The sequence below is a fragment of the Bombina bombina genome, chromosome 4 (genome assembly GCF_027579735.1).
Source record: "Bombina bombina isolate aBomBom1 chromosome 4, aBomBom1.pri, whole genome shotgun sequence".
NCBI lineage: Eukaryota > Metazoa > Chordata > Amphibia > Anura > Bombinatoridae > Bombina > Bombina bombina.
The window spans coordinates 1,169,835,760-1,169,850,692 of record NC_069502.1 but is presented as its reverse complement, the minus strand read 5'-3'; positions in this window follow the sequence as shown (position 1 = coordinate 1,169,850,692).

Below are 14,933 nucleotides of genomic sequence, written 5' to 3'. Positions count from 1 at the left end.
TAACACGTAGGAGACAACAGAACAGGAGGCTTCCACAAGCGCTCCTTGAAAGAGGGCCTCTCACTTAGTCTGATGTCAATTAGGATAAAAAATCACCAATGCCTCGAGATCTTCTGGTAAATCTCTGGCAGCAACTTCGTCTTTAATCGTCTTTAATCGCATCAGAGAGCCCATGAAAGAAGGCGGCAACAAGGGCTTCATTGTTCCAACCTACCTCTGCAGCAAGTGTACGGAACTCAATGGCATACTGAGCAACAGATCTTGTACCTTGCTGAATGGACATGAGTCGTTTAGCAGCAGAGCAGGAGCGAGCCAGAACATCAAATACCCTTCGAAAGGAGGCCACAAATTCAGGGTAATTTGAAATCACAGGTTTATTAGTCTCCCAAAAGGGATTAGCCCAGGCAAGAGCTGTGTCAGAGAGTAACGAGATGAGAAATCCCACCTTAGCTCTGTCAGATGGAAACGCCTGAGGTAACATCTCAAAGTAAATGCCCACCTGGTTCAAAAACCCTCTGCACTGATTAGGATTTCAGTGCGAGTCAGCAGGGTTTGCAGGGCTAGTGCAAATTGATCCAAGCGGTGATCCTGTTCATCCATCCTGGAAATTATGGCAGGTAAAGGTGAATTATTAGCACCATCCGGATTCATGGCCCTTGCTTAATGTCAGGGTCCCAGGAATCAGACTAAGACGAGAAGTGCAAAAATAATCACACCTTTATTAATAACAAAAAATAATAAAAAGTCCACAAGTCAAATAACAAGCCAGGAATCAAAACCAGAGCTGGTAGTCAGACGAGCCGGAATCAAGAACAAGGAGAACAGCAGAGTCAGGAACAAGCCAGATATCAGGAACCAGGAGGGACGTCAGACAGCCAGGTAATACACAGGAGCTCTCACAAACAGGTCTGAGACAACGCAAGGGCAAAGTATACTGAACAGACGCCCTTTAAATAATAAGTGATGACATCACAATTCTGAGACTGCATCCTGTCTCACATGGATGATGTACACCAGTCTGTCCATAAAAGGAAGTGTAGGAAATGAGCAGCATCACACAGTATGCACAAGAGTCAGCAAGTGAGGTGAGTAAAATGGCTGCCAGCAGCACATAGCAAACAAAATAGGGAAAAAACCCTGACACTATGGTGCAAACCTTGTACTATATAAAAGATATATAGATGATCTTCTAATTATTTGGTGGGGACCTGAAGCAGGTCTTTTGCAAATGTTTTTACTTACAACTTTAGTAAGGAGCTTACAATATTTTTGAATTTGGACATTATGGTTGTTGGAGAAAAAAAACTAATTTTAAGACAGTTGACTCCAACTGCCACATTAAAGGGACAGTAAAGTCCCCAAAAAACTTTCATGGTTTAAATAGGGCATATAATTTAAAAAAAAACTTTCTAATTTACTTTTATCACCAATTTTGCTTTGTTCTCTTGGTATTCTTAGTTGAAGGCTAAACTTAGAAGGTTCATGTGCTAATTTCTTAGACCTTGAAGGCAGCCTCTAATTTTGACAGTTTTTTTACCACTAGAGGGCATTAGTTCATGTGTTTCATATAGATAACAAATATATAACATTGAGCTCATGCACGTGAATTTACCTAGGAGTGAGCACTAATTGGCTAAAATGCAAGTCTGTCAAAAGAACTAAAATAAGGGGGCAGTCTGCAGAGGCTTATATACTAGGTAATCACAGAGATAAAAAGTGTATTATTATAACTGTGTTGGTTATGCAAAACTGGGGAATGGGTAATAAAGGGGTTATCTATCTTTTTAAACAACAACATTTCTGTTGTTGACTGTCCCTTTAATAGGTGGAAAGAGAACTTACCTGTTGGGCAGTGTTTGCGCATAAGGAAGAACTGTTCATGTTTAGAGGATTTTGAGGGACAAAAAAGCATGCCTGGTAGAAAAATTCAACATTAGGGGCTATAAAGAAGAAAATATAAACAAGGCAGTAAATAAAGCTAAAATTACAGAAAGAAACAGACTTCTAGAGTATAAACAAGGAAAAGAAGTTGATTCCCAAATATTAAAAGTTCCATTTATAACAAACTATAATGTTGATCATGGATTAAAAAGAAAAATAGTGAACAAACATTGGCATCTTTTAAAAAAGCAGATCTCGTAATAGGTGACCCTATCTAAATTTTGTATTTAAGAAAGCTAGAAACGTCCATGTTAGCACCTAGTGATCTGAAAAACAATAAAGGGAAGACATGTACTGATGTAGACCTACATGGAAATAAAATATCTGGTTTTTATCTCTGCTTTACATGTCAAGCATGTAAGCACAGTACTAAGAAAAAGTATTATGATTCCTAACATAGGGGAGGAATATAGTATTAAAGATTTAATCAGGTGCACACATAAAAATTAACGCCTAGATTTAGAGTTTTGTCGGTAAAGACCCGCATAGCTAACGCTGCTTTTTTTCTCAGCGCATCCTTAAGACAACGCTGGTATTTAGAGTTGTCTGAGTGGCTGCGTTAGGCTCAGAAAAGGGAGCGTTGAGCATAATTTAGCTCCACTTCAACCCTCAATACCAGCGTTGCCTACGGTAGCGGTAAGCTGGAAAACACCAGCCAATCGGATTGAGCTCGCATTCTATTGGCTGTTCCAATATGTTGAATCAGCCAATCAGATTTTTCCAACCTTAATTCCGATTGGCTGATAGAATCCTATCAGCTAATCGGAATTCGAGGGACGCCATCTTGGATGACGTCCCTTAAAGCAACCGTCATTCATCGTTAGTCCGTTGGGGAAGGTGGATGTTCCGCGTCGGCGGTCTGAAGATGGAGCCAGAAGAAAGAAGATAGAAGATGCCGCTTGGAGGAAGACATCGCCCGGATAGTGGACCTATTCTTTGCCGCTTGGATCAAGACTTTGCCCGGATGGAGGACCACATCGCCCGGATTGGATGAAGAATTCGGCTCGGCTGGGTGAAGACGGCTCAAGGTAGGGAGATCTTCAGGGGGTTAGTGTTAGTTTTTTTTTAAGAGGGGATTGGGTGGGTTAGAGTAGGGGTATGTGTGTGGTGGGTTTTAATGTTGAGGGGGGTTGTATTTTTTTTTACAGGTAAAAGAGCTGATTGCTTTGGGGCAATGCCCCGCAAAAGGCCCTTTTAAGGGCTGGTAAAAGAGCTGATTACTTTGTAATTTAGAATAGGGTAGGGCATTTTTTTATTTTGGGGGGCTTTATTATTTTATTAGGGGGCTTAGATTAGGTTAATTAGTTTAAACTTCTTGTAATATTTTTCTGTAATTTAGTGGGGTTTTTTTGTATTATAGATTAGTTTATTTAATTAAATGTAATTGTAGGTAATTGTAGTTAATTTATTTAATTAATTTAATGATAGTGTAGTGTTAGGTTTAATTGTAACTTAGGTTAGGATTTATTTTACAGGTAATTTTGTAATTATTTTAACTAGGTAGCTATTAAATAGTTAATAACTATTTAATAGCTATTGTACCTAGTTAAAATAAATACAAAGTTGCCTGTAAAATAAATATAAATCCTAAAATAGCTACAATGTAATTATTATTTATATTGTAGCTATATTAGGGTTTATTTTATAGGTAAGTATTTAGTTTTAAATAGGATTCATTTATTTAATTATGGGAATATTATTTTGTTTTATTTAAATTATATTTATGTTAGGGGGGTGTTAGGGTTATGGTTAGACTTAGGTTTAGGGGTTAATACATTTATTATAGTAGCGGCGACGTTGCGGGTGGAAGATTAGGGGTTAATAATTGTTGGTAGGTGGCGGCGATGTTAGGGAGGGCAGATTAGGGGTTAATACAATTTATTATAGTGTTTGGGAGACGGGAGTGCGGCGGTTTCGGGGTTAATACATTTATTATAGTGGCGGCAAGGTCCGGTCGGTAGATTAGGGGTTAATAATTGTAGTTAGGTAGCGGCGACGTTGGGGGGGCAGATTAGGGGTTAATAAATATAATATAGGTGTCGGCGGTGTTAGGGGCAGCAGATTAGGGGTTCATAGCTATAATGTAGGTGGCAGCGGTGTCCAGGTGTTTAGACTCTGGGTTCAAGTTAGGGTGTTAGGTGTAAACATAAATTTAGTTTCCCCATAGGAATCAATGGGGCTGCGTTACGGAGCTTTATGCTCCTTTATTGCAGGTGTTAGGCTTTTTTTCAGCCGGCTCTCCCCATTGATGTCTATGGGGAATCTGTGCACGAGCATGTAAAACCAGCTCACCGCAGCACTTGTATTGGAGTGCAGTATGGAGCTCAATTTTGCTCTACGCTCACTTTTTGCCTGCTAACGCCGGGTTTTTGTAAACCTGTAATACCAGCACTGTAGGTAAGTGAATGGTGACAATAACTTGCAAGCTAGTACCACACCGCTCATAACGCAAAACTCGTAATCTAGCCGCTTGTTTTCTGTTTTGGTGAGATTTCATCTAAAATAAAGAAGAACACTGAAGGATATTAATCTCCATCAGAAGAAAGTTGTTGCAACTTATGTTCTAAAACAGGATTTTAACAGTTGTGAAACTGCTAGGGGACAAGGTTTTAAAGGAAGTCCAGAGTTGCAGAACTCGCTGTAAACCCACTACTAAAGACGGGAATACTGTACTTTACAATCACTAAAAATGTGAGTAAGAAATAACTATTTTTTTCTTCACAATAATATATTGGGGGATATCTATCAAGCCGTGAACCTGAAATACACTGGAATTCCGCAGTGTAATTGTGGAGAGCTTGATTCGACCTAGTTATCAAAGCCCACAGACCGTCAAAAGTTAAAATTTGTGACATAACATACGATCCACCGGTCTCAATCCTGACACAGATCAATGCTTACGTCATTACAGATGTTCCGAATACAAATTCGGCACTATCTGACTACTTTTGCTAGTTAACAAATATCTAACAGGTACGCTAGCCGCTATTCCGGCCCAGCGTACCTGGTTTTCAATCCTCCATCATGGAGGCCGCAGATGCCATAGGAATCAATGGGAGTCTGAAAGCAGTGAAAGCTTATGTTCGATGCTGCCAGATATCCCATTGATTTCTATGGTAGAAAACCAGTAACGTTTACACCTAACACCCTAACATGTACCGCAAGTCTAAACACCCCTAATCTGCCGCCCCAACATTGCCGCAACCTAAATAAAATGATTAACCCCTATCGCACTGCTCCCGGACCCCGCCGCAACTTTAATAAATGTATTAACCCCTACATCCCCATAAACTAAATAAGCTATTAACCCTAAACCTAACAACCCGCTAACTTTACATTAAAATTACAACATCCCTATCCTATAATAAATAAAAACGTACCTGTAGAATTAAATTAAACTATATTAAACTATTAATTAACCTACCCTAACTATGATACTAAAATTACATTAAACTACCAATTAAATTAACTAAATTACATATTAAAAAACCCTAACCCTACTCAAATTATTTAAATCTACAATTAAAATTTACTAAATTACAAAAAATAAATAAACGCTGTTACAAAAAAATAAAAAAAACACTAACGGCCAGATTACGAGTTTTGCGTTATGAGCGGCTCAGTAATAACTTGCAAGTTACTTCCACCGCTCACCTTTAATAGCGCTGCTATTACAGGTTTGCAAAAACCCAGCGATATGGCCGCATTGAGCTCCGTACCGCACACAAATACCAGCGCTGCTTTGAGCTGGTTTGACGTGCTCGTGCACGATTTCCCCATAAACATCAATGGGGAGAGCCGGCTAAAAAAATGCCTAACACCTGCAATAACGGAGCGTAAAGCTCTGTAACGCAGCCCCATTGATGTCTATGGGGAAACAAAATGTACGTTTACACCTAACACCCTAACATAAACCTGAGTCTAGACACCCCTAACCTGACGCCCCTGACATCGACGACACCTACATTACACGTGTTAACCCCTAATCTGCCGCCCCCAATGTCGCTGCCAACTACATAAATTTATTAACCCCTAATCTGCCGTCCCCAAAGTCGCCGACATTTACCTACACTTATTAACCCCTAATTTGCCGCCCCCAATGTCACCGCCACCTACATACATTTATAAACCCCTAATCTGCCGCCCCCAATGTCGCCGCCGCCGCCACTATACTAAAGTTATTAACCCCTAAACTTCTGGCCTCCCACATCACTAACACTAAATAAATATATTAACCCCTAAACCTAACCCTAACACCCCTAACTTTAATATTATTAAAATAAATCTAAATAAAACTTACTATCATTACCTAAATAATTCATATTTAAAACTAAATACTTACCTATAAAATAAACCCTAAGGCCCAGATTACGAGTTTTGCGTTAGAAGCTGTGCGGTGCTAATGAGCAGTTTTCCCTCACCGCTCACTTACCTACAGCGCTGGTATTACGAGTTATCGTGAGCATTGAGCAACTTTTTGCTAATTACGGCACTCCAATACCAGCGCTACTTAAGTCAGCAGTGAGCTGGTGTAACGTGCTTGTGCACGATTTCCCCATAGGAATCAACGGTGAGAGCCGGCTGAAAAAAAGTCTAACACCTGCAAAAAAGCAGTGTAAAGCTCCGTAACGCAGCCCCATTGATTCCTATGGGGAAATACATTTTGTGTCTACACCTAACACCCTAACATGAACCCTGAGTCTAAACACCCCTAGTCTTACACTTATTAACCCCTAATCTGCCGCCCCCGACATAGCTGACACCTGCATTATATTATTAACCCCTAATCTGCCGCTCCGGACACTGCCGCCACTTACATTATATGTATGAACCCCTAATCTGCTGACCCTAACATCGCCGACACCTACATTATATTTATTAACCCCTAATCTGCCGCCCCCAACATCGCCACCACTATAATAAACATATTAACCCCTAAACCGCTGCACTCCCACCTTGCAAACATTAGTTAAATATTATTAACCCCTAATCTGCCGGCCCTAACATCGCCGACACCTACCTACATTTATTAACCCCTTATCTGCCGCCCCCAACGTCGCCACCACTATACTAAAGTTATTAACCCCTATATCTAAGTCTAACCCTAACCCCCTAACTTAAATATAATTTAAATAAATCTAAATAAATATTCCTATCATTAAATAAATTATTCCTATTTAAAACTAATTACTTACCTATAAAATAAACCCTAAGATAGCTACAATATAACTAATAGTTACATGGTAGCTAGCTTAGGGTTTATTTTTATTTTACAGGCAAGTTTGTATTTATTTTAACTAGGTACAATAGTTATTAAATAGTTATTAACTATTTAATAACTACCTAGTTAAAATAAAGACAAATTGACCTGTAAAATAAACCTAACCTAAGTTACACTAACACCTAACACTACACTATAATTAAATTAATTTCCTAAATTAAACACAATTAAATAAAATTAGAAGATGAAGACTTCTCCCGGTAAGGTGATCTTCAAGGGGTTAGTGTCAGTTTTTTTTAAGGTGGTATTGGGTGGGTTTTAGAGTAGGGTTGGTTGTGTGGGTGGTGGGTTTTAATGTTGGGGGGTGATTTGTAATTTTTTTTACAGGTAAAAGAGATGATTACTTTGGGGCAATGCCCCGCAAAAGGCCCTTTTAAGGGCTATTTGTAATTTAGTGTAGGGTAGGACTTTTTTTTATTTTGAGGGGGCTTTTTTATTTTGTTAGTGGGATTAGATTAGGTGTAATTAGTTTAAAAATCTTGTAATTTGTTTATTATTTTCTGTAATTAAGTGTTTATTTTTTTTGTACTTAAGCTAATTTTATTTTATTGTATTTAATTGTATTTAATTTAGGGAATTAATTTAATTATAGTGTAGTGTTAGGTGTTAGTGTAACTTAGGTTAGGTTTAATTTTACAGGTCAATTTGTCTTTATTTTAACTGGGTAGTTATTAAATAGTTAATAACTATTTAATAACTATTCTACCTAGTTAAAATAAATATAAACTTGCCTGTAAAATAAAAATAAACCCTAAGCTAGATACAATGTAACTATTAGTTATATTGTAGCTAGCTTAGGGTTTATTTTATAGGTATTTAGTTTTAAATAGGAATTATTTAGTTAATGATAGTAATTTTTATTTAGATTTCTTTTAATTATATTTAAGTTAGGGGGGTTAGAGTTAGACTTAGATTTAGGGGTTAATAACTTTAGTATAGTGGCGGCACATTTGGGGGTGGCAGATTAGGGGTTAATAAATGTAGGTAGGTGTTGCCGATGTTAGGGATGGCAGATTAGGGGTTAATAATATTTAACTAATGTTTGCGAGGCGGGAGTGTGGCGGTTTATGGGTTAATATATTTATTATAGTGGCGGCGATGACCGGTTTGGCAGATTAGGGGTTAAATATTTTTTTTTTAGTGTTTGCGATGCGGGAGGGCCTCGGTTTAGGGGTTAATAGGTAGTTTATGGATGTTAGTGTACTTTCTAGTACTTTAGTTAAGAGTTTTATGCTACGGCGTTGTAGTGTAAAACTCTTAACTACTGACTTTTAAATGCAGTACCAGTCAGGAGATGGTGTACCAGACAGGAGAGGGTCTACCACTCACCATTGAAAAAAGAGGATACGCAATTTACGTAAGTGGATTTGCGGTATTTCCAAGTCTGGCCAAAAAAGTGAGCGGTACACCTGTACCTGCAAGACTCGTAAAATATCAGCGGGTGTTAAAAAGCAGCGTTAGGACCGGCTAACGCTGCTTTTTAAGCCTAACGCAAAACTCGTAATCTAGCCGTAAGCTAGCTACAATATAACTAATAGTTACATTGTAGCTATCTTAGGTTTTATTTTTATTTCACAGCTAAGTGTGTATTTATTTTAACTCGGTAGACTAGTTATCAAATAGTTATTTACTATTTACTAACTACCTAGTTAAAATAAATACAAATTTACCTGTAAAATAAAACCTAACCTGAGTTACACTAACACCTAACATTACAATAAAATTAAATAAATTAAATAAAAAAAATACATTTATCTAAATTACAAAAAATAATAAACACTAAATTACACAAAATAAAAAAAGAAATGATCAAGAATAAAAATGAATTACTCCTAATAGCCCTATCAAAATAAAAAAGCCCTAGCCTACACTAAACTGCCAATAGCCCTTAAAAGGACCTTTTGCGGGGCATTGTCCCAAAGAAATCAGCTCTTTTACCTGTAAAAAAAAATACAAACAACCCCCCAACAGTAAAACCCACCACCCACACAACCAACCCCCCAAATAAAATCCTAACTAAAAAAACCTAAGCTCCCCATTGCCCTGAAAAGGGCATTTGGATGGGCATTGCCCTTAAAAGGGCATTTAGCTCTATTGCAGGCCCAAAGCCCTAACCTAAAAAATAAACTCACCCAAAAAACCCTTAAAAAACCTAACACTAACCCCCGAAGATTCACTTACCGGGAGAAGTCTTCATCCAAGTGGCAAGATGTCCTCAATGAAGCCAGCAGAAGTGGTCCTCCAGATGGGCAGAAGTGTAAGATTAGGGGTATTTAGATTCGGGGTTCATGTTAGGGTTTTAGGTGTAAACATAAAATGTGTTTCCCCATAGGAATCAATGGGGCTGTGTTACTGAGTTTTACGCTGCTTTTTGGCAGGTGTTAGACTTTTTCTCAGCCGGCTCTCCTCATTGATGTCTATGGGGAAATCGTGCACGAGCATGTACGACCAGCTCACCGCTGACTTAAGCAGCGCTGGTGTTGGAGTGCGGTAAGGAGCTCAATTTTGCTCTACGCTCACTTCTTGCCTTTTAGCGCAAGGTTTGTAAAAACCTGTAATACCACCACTGCAGGTAAGTGAGTGTTGAGAAAAAACTGCTCGTAAGCACCACACAGCTCATAACGCAAAACTCGTAATCTGGCCGTAAGTTAGGGTTGGTTAATTAATAGTTTAATAGAGTTTAATTTAATTCTATAGGTAAGTTTTAATTTATTATTGGATAAGGATGTTGTAATTTTAATGTTAAGTTAGCGGGTTGTTAGGTTTAGGGGTTAATAGCTTAATTTAGTTTATGGTGAAGTAGGGGGCTGGCGATTTAGGGGTTAATAGGTTTAGTTAATGGTAGTGATGTGGAAGGCCAGGGGTTTAGGGGTTAATACGTTTATTTAGTTGCGGTGGGGTCCGGGAGCGACGGGATAGGGGTTAATAACTTTATTACAGTTGCGGCGGGGTCCAGGAGTGGTGGGATAGGGGTTAATACTTTTAGTATAGTTGCGGCGTTTACAGACAGGGTATAAATAAAGTTGGTAAAAAGCCAAATAGCAGTGAGAACGATGACTGCTAGTTAACAACAGTCCGCTGCTCATCGCCCCGTACTTGGTGCGCGGCTTTTTGACAACTTTTTTGATACATATGGAGAGCGTATTCAGGTCCGCGGCGACGATGTTAGGCGAGCGTATTGGTGCCGTTGAATGCAAAAAAGTTGACGGCTTGATAGATAGGCATTACATATAGTGAGTTTTAGGTACTTTTTAGGTACGGACACAATTTTTGTGACAGTTTTAAAATTTATTTTTAATTTATATAATGTTCTGGTTAATAATGATATTTATTTTTTATTAATTTCACCCTTTATTAGCTATGTTAACCCCACGTTGTTTTATCAGGTTTTGGAATGTATTTTTATACTTATTATACTATATGCTGTAAAATGGTAAAAGTAACCAAAAAGTTATTTTACTAAACAAATTTACCATTTTACAGTTTTTTCCTGAGATGTATGTTTGTATCACTGAAGCAATATTTTTCATTTTCACATGATAATAATCCTTTACTGATGACTAATAAAGAATTTTAATAACATGGATAATCTGTTTATCTTAATCCACTGGAATTTGGCATTACACCACACCATAGCTTGTAGACTCCCACAGGTCTTAATAATAATTAATTGCTTGTGAGAAGTACATTCTGATGGGTGACTTTTTTGGCACTTCACAAAGGTTACGGAAATATATATCCTCCAAAAATAGTAAGATAAATCTTATACTTGACTCTGTATATTTGATCCAGATTACATGTTGTTTAAGCCAATCTAAAATACAAATGGCTAGATTACGAGTTTTGCGTTATGAGTGAAAAAGCCTCATAACGCTGCTTTTTCACTACAGCTGCTATTACGAGTCTTCTAGGTATAGCTGTTTCGCATACTTTTTTGGCCGTAACGCAACGTAACTACCACAGCTTTCAAAAAGTCCTTTTTCATTGCGCCGGTATTACGAGTTTTGCCTGGGAGGCCAAAAAGTAAGCGGTACAGCCAATGCCTTCAAGATTCGTACCGCCATCTAAAGTCAGTAGTTAGTAGTATCTAAAGTCAGTAGTACTATAAGAAACATATTAACCCCCTAAACCGCCGCACTCCTGCATCACAAACACTAGTTCAATTTTATTAACCCCTAATCTGCCACCCCAACGTCTCCGCCGCCACTATACTAAAATTATTAACCCCTAACCCTAACCCTAACACCCCTAACATTAATGTAATTAAAATAAATCTAAATAAAAATTACTATCATTAACTAAATAATTCCTATGTAAAACTAAATACTTACCTATAAAATAAACCTTAAACTAGCTACAATATAACTAATAGTTACATTGTAGCTATCTAGGCTTTATTTTTATTTCACAGCTAAGTTTGTATTTATTTTAACTAGAATAGTTAGTAAATAGTTATTAACTATTTACTAGCTACCTAGTTAAAATAAATACAAATTTACCTGTAAAATAAAACCTAACCTGTCTTACACTAACACCTAACATTACACTACAATTAAATAAATTACATTAATTAAATACAATTAACTAAATTACAAAAAATAAAAAACACTAAATTACACAAAATAAAAAGAAATTATCAAATATTTAAACTATTTACACCTCATCTAATAGCCCTATCAAAATAAAAAAGCACCCCCCCCCCAAATTAAAAAAAACCCTAGCCTAAACTAAACTGCCAATAGCCCTTAAAAGGGCCTTTTGCGGGGCATTGCCCCAAAGAAATCAGCTCTTTTACCTGTAAAAAAAAAATACAAACAACCCCCCAACAGTAAAACCCACTGCCCACACAACCAAACCCACCAAATAAAACCCTATCTATATAAACCTAAGCTCCCCATTGCCCTGAAAATGGCATTTGGATGGGCATTGCCCTTAAAGGACCATTTTTGCATCAGCCAATAGGATTTTTTCTACCTTAATTCCGATTGGCTGATAGAATTATATCAGCCAATCGGAATCTAAGGGTCCCCATCTTGGTTGACGTCACTTAAAGGAACCTTCATTCATCAGGTAGTCCTCGGAAGAAGAGGATGCTCCGCGTCGGATGTCTTGAAGATAGAGCCGCTCCGCATCGGATGGATGAAGATAGAAGATGCCGTCTGGATGAAGACTTCTGCCCGTCTGGAGGACCACTTCACCCGGCTTGGATGAAGACTTCTCCTGGCTTCGTTGAGGACTTCGGCCCGTTTGGATGAAGACTTCTGCTGCTTCCTTGAGGATGGATGTCCGGTCTTCAGAACTGTAAGTCGATCTTCAGGGGGTTAGTGTTAGCTTTTTTTATGGGTGTATTGGGTGGGTTTTATTTTTAGATTAGGGGTTTGGGCGGCAAAAGAGCTAACTGCCCTTTTAAGGGCAATGCCCATCCAAATGCCCTTTTCAGGGCAATGGGGAGCTTAGGTTTTTTTAGTTAGGCTTTTATTTTGGGGGTTGGGTGGTGGGTTTTACTGTTGGGGAGGTTTTTGTATTTTTTTTTACAGTTAAAAGAGCTGATTTCTTTGGGGCAATGCCCTGCAAAAGGCCCTTTTAAGGGCTATTGATAGTTTAGTTTAGGCTAGGGTTTTTTTTTTATTTTGGGGGGGGGCTTTTTTTATTTTGATAGGGCTATTAGATTAGGTGTAATTAGTTTAAAGATCTGTAATTTGTTTTTTATTTTCTGTAATTTAGTGTTTGTTTTTTTTGTAATTTAGCTAATTTAATTTATTTAATTGTTTTTAATTTAGTTAATTTATTTAATTATAGTTCAGTGTTAGGTGTTATTGTAACTTAGGTTAGGTTTTATTTTACAGGTACTTTTGTATTTATTTTAGCTAGGTAGTTATTAAATAGTTAATAACTATTTAGTAACTATTCTACCTAGTTAAAATAAATACAAACTTGCCTGTAAAATAAAAATAAACCCTAAGCTAGCTACAATGTAACTATTAGTTATATTGTAGCTATCTTAGGGTTTATTTTATAGGTAAGTATTTAGTTTTAAATAGGAATTAGGTAGGTAATGATAGTAATTTTATTTAGATTTATTTAAATTATATTTGTTAGGGGGTGTTAGGGTTAGGGTTAGAATTAGGTTTAGGGGTTAATAAATTTAAAATAGTGGCGGCGACGTTGGGGGCGGCAGATTAGGGGTTAATAAGTGTAGGTAGGTGGCGGCGACAATGGGGGCGGCAGATTAGGGGTTAATAAAAATAATGTAGGTGTTGGGGGCAGCAGATTAGTGTTTTATAAGTATAATGTAGGTGGTGGCGATGTCCGGAGCGGCAGATTAAGGGTTAATAAGTATAATGTAGGTGGTGGCGATGTTAGGGACGGCAGATTAGGGGTTAATAATATTTAACTAGTGTTTGCGAGGCGGGAGTGCGGTGGTTTAGAGGTTAATATGTTTATTATAGTGGCGGCAATGTCCGGAGCGGCAGATTAGGGGTTAAATATTTAATTTTAGTGTTTGCGATGCGGGAAGGCCTCGGTTTAGGGGTTAATAGGTAGTTTATGGGTGTTAGTGTACTTTTTAGCACTTCAGTTATGAGTTTTATGTTACAGCGTTGTACCATAAAACTCTTAACTACTGACTTTAAAATGCGTTAGGGATCTTGACAGGGTAGGGTGTACCGCTCACTTTTTGGCCTCCCAGGACAGACTCGTAATACCAGCGCTATGGAACTCCCATAGAAAAAAGACTTTACAAAGTTTACGTAAGTCGTTTTGCAGTAAGGCCAAAGAAGTGTGCGGTGCCCCTAAACCTACAAGACTCGTAATAGCAGTAGTAGTGAAAAAGCAGCGTTAGGACCTGTTAATGCTGCTTTTTCAGCCTAACGCACAACTCGTAATCTAGCCGTAAGTTACTCAAATACTTGTATGCGTTCCAATTTTTTTTAATTCAAGACGTTAATAGGGATTACATGTTGCTGAACAGTCTGCTGTTTTTTGAAGTTGAATTATTTTCATATTGCTTCCAAATTGCTTTGACATTTCAATGAACTAATGAGTGGTTTCTTATTAATTTGAATATTTTTTTTTATATAATATGTTATTAGTGTACCGCTGGGCCTGCTTAAAGCGAGAGAAAATGAAGAGAAGCATTTGTTTTCCTATTAAGATATTAAAAAAGCAAATGAAAAATAGGGAGCTCCAAGACAAGTTCCATAGATAAATATAAATTTAAGCGAGAAAAACAACATCACATATCTGCCTATATATGCTATTAAAATTTTAGGCCTAGATTTAGAGTTGGGCGGTAGCCGTGAAAACCAGCGTTAGAGGCTCCTAACGCTGGTTTTTACCGCCCTCTGGTATTTGGAGTCAGTCAGGAAAGGGTCTAATGCTCACTTTCCAGCCGCGACTTTTCCATACCGCAGATCCCCTTACGTCATTTGCGTATCCTATCTTTTCAATGGGATCTTTCTAACGCCGGTATTTGGAGTCGTGGCTGAAGTGAGCGTTAGAAATCTAACGACAAAACTCCAGCCGCAGAAAAAAGTCAGTAGTTAAGAGCTTTCTGGGCTAACGCCGGTTTATAAAGCTCTTAACTACTGTGCTCTAAAGTACACTAACACCCATAAACTACCTATGTACCCCTAAACCGAGGTCCCCCCACATCGCCGCCACTCGATTAAATTTTTTAACCCCGAATCTGCCGACCGCCACCTACGTTATA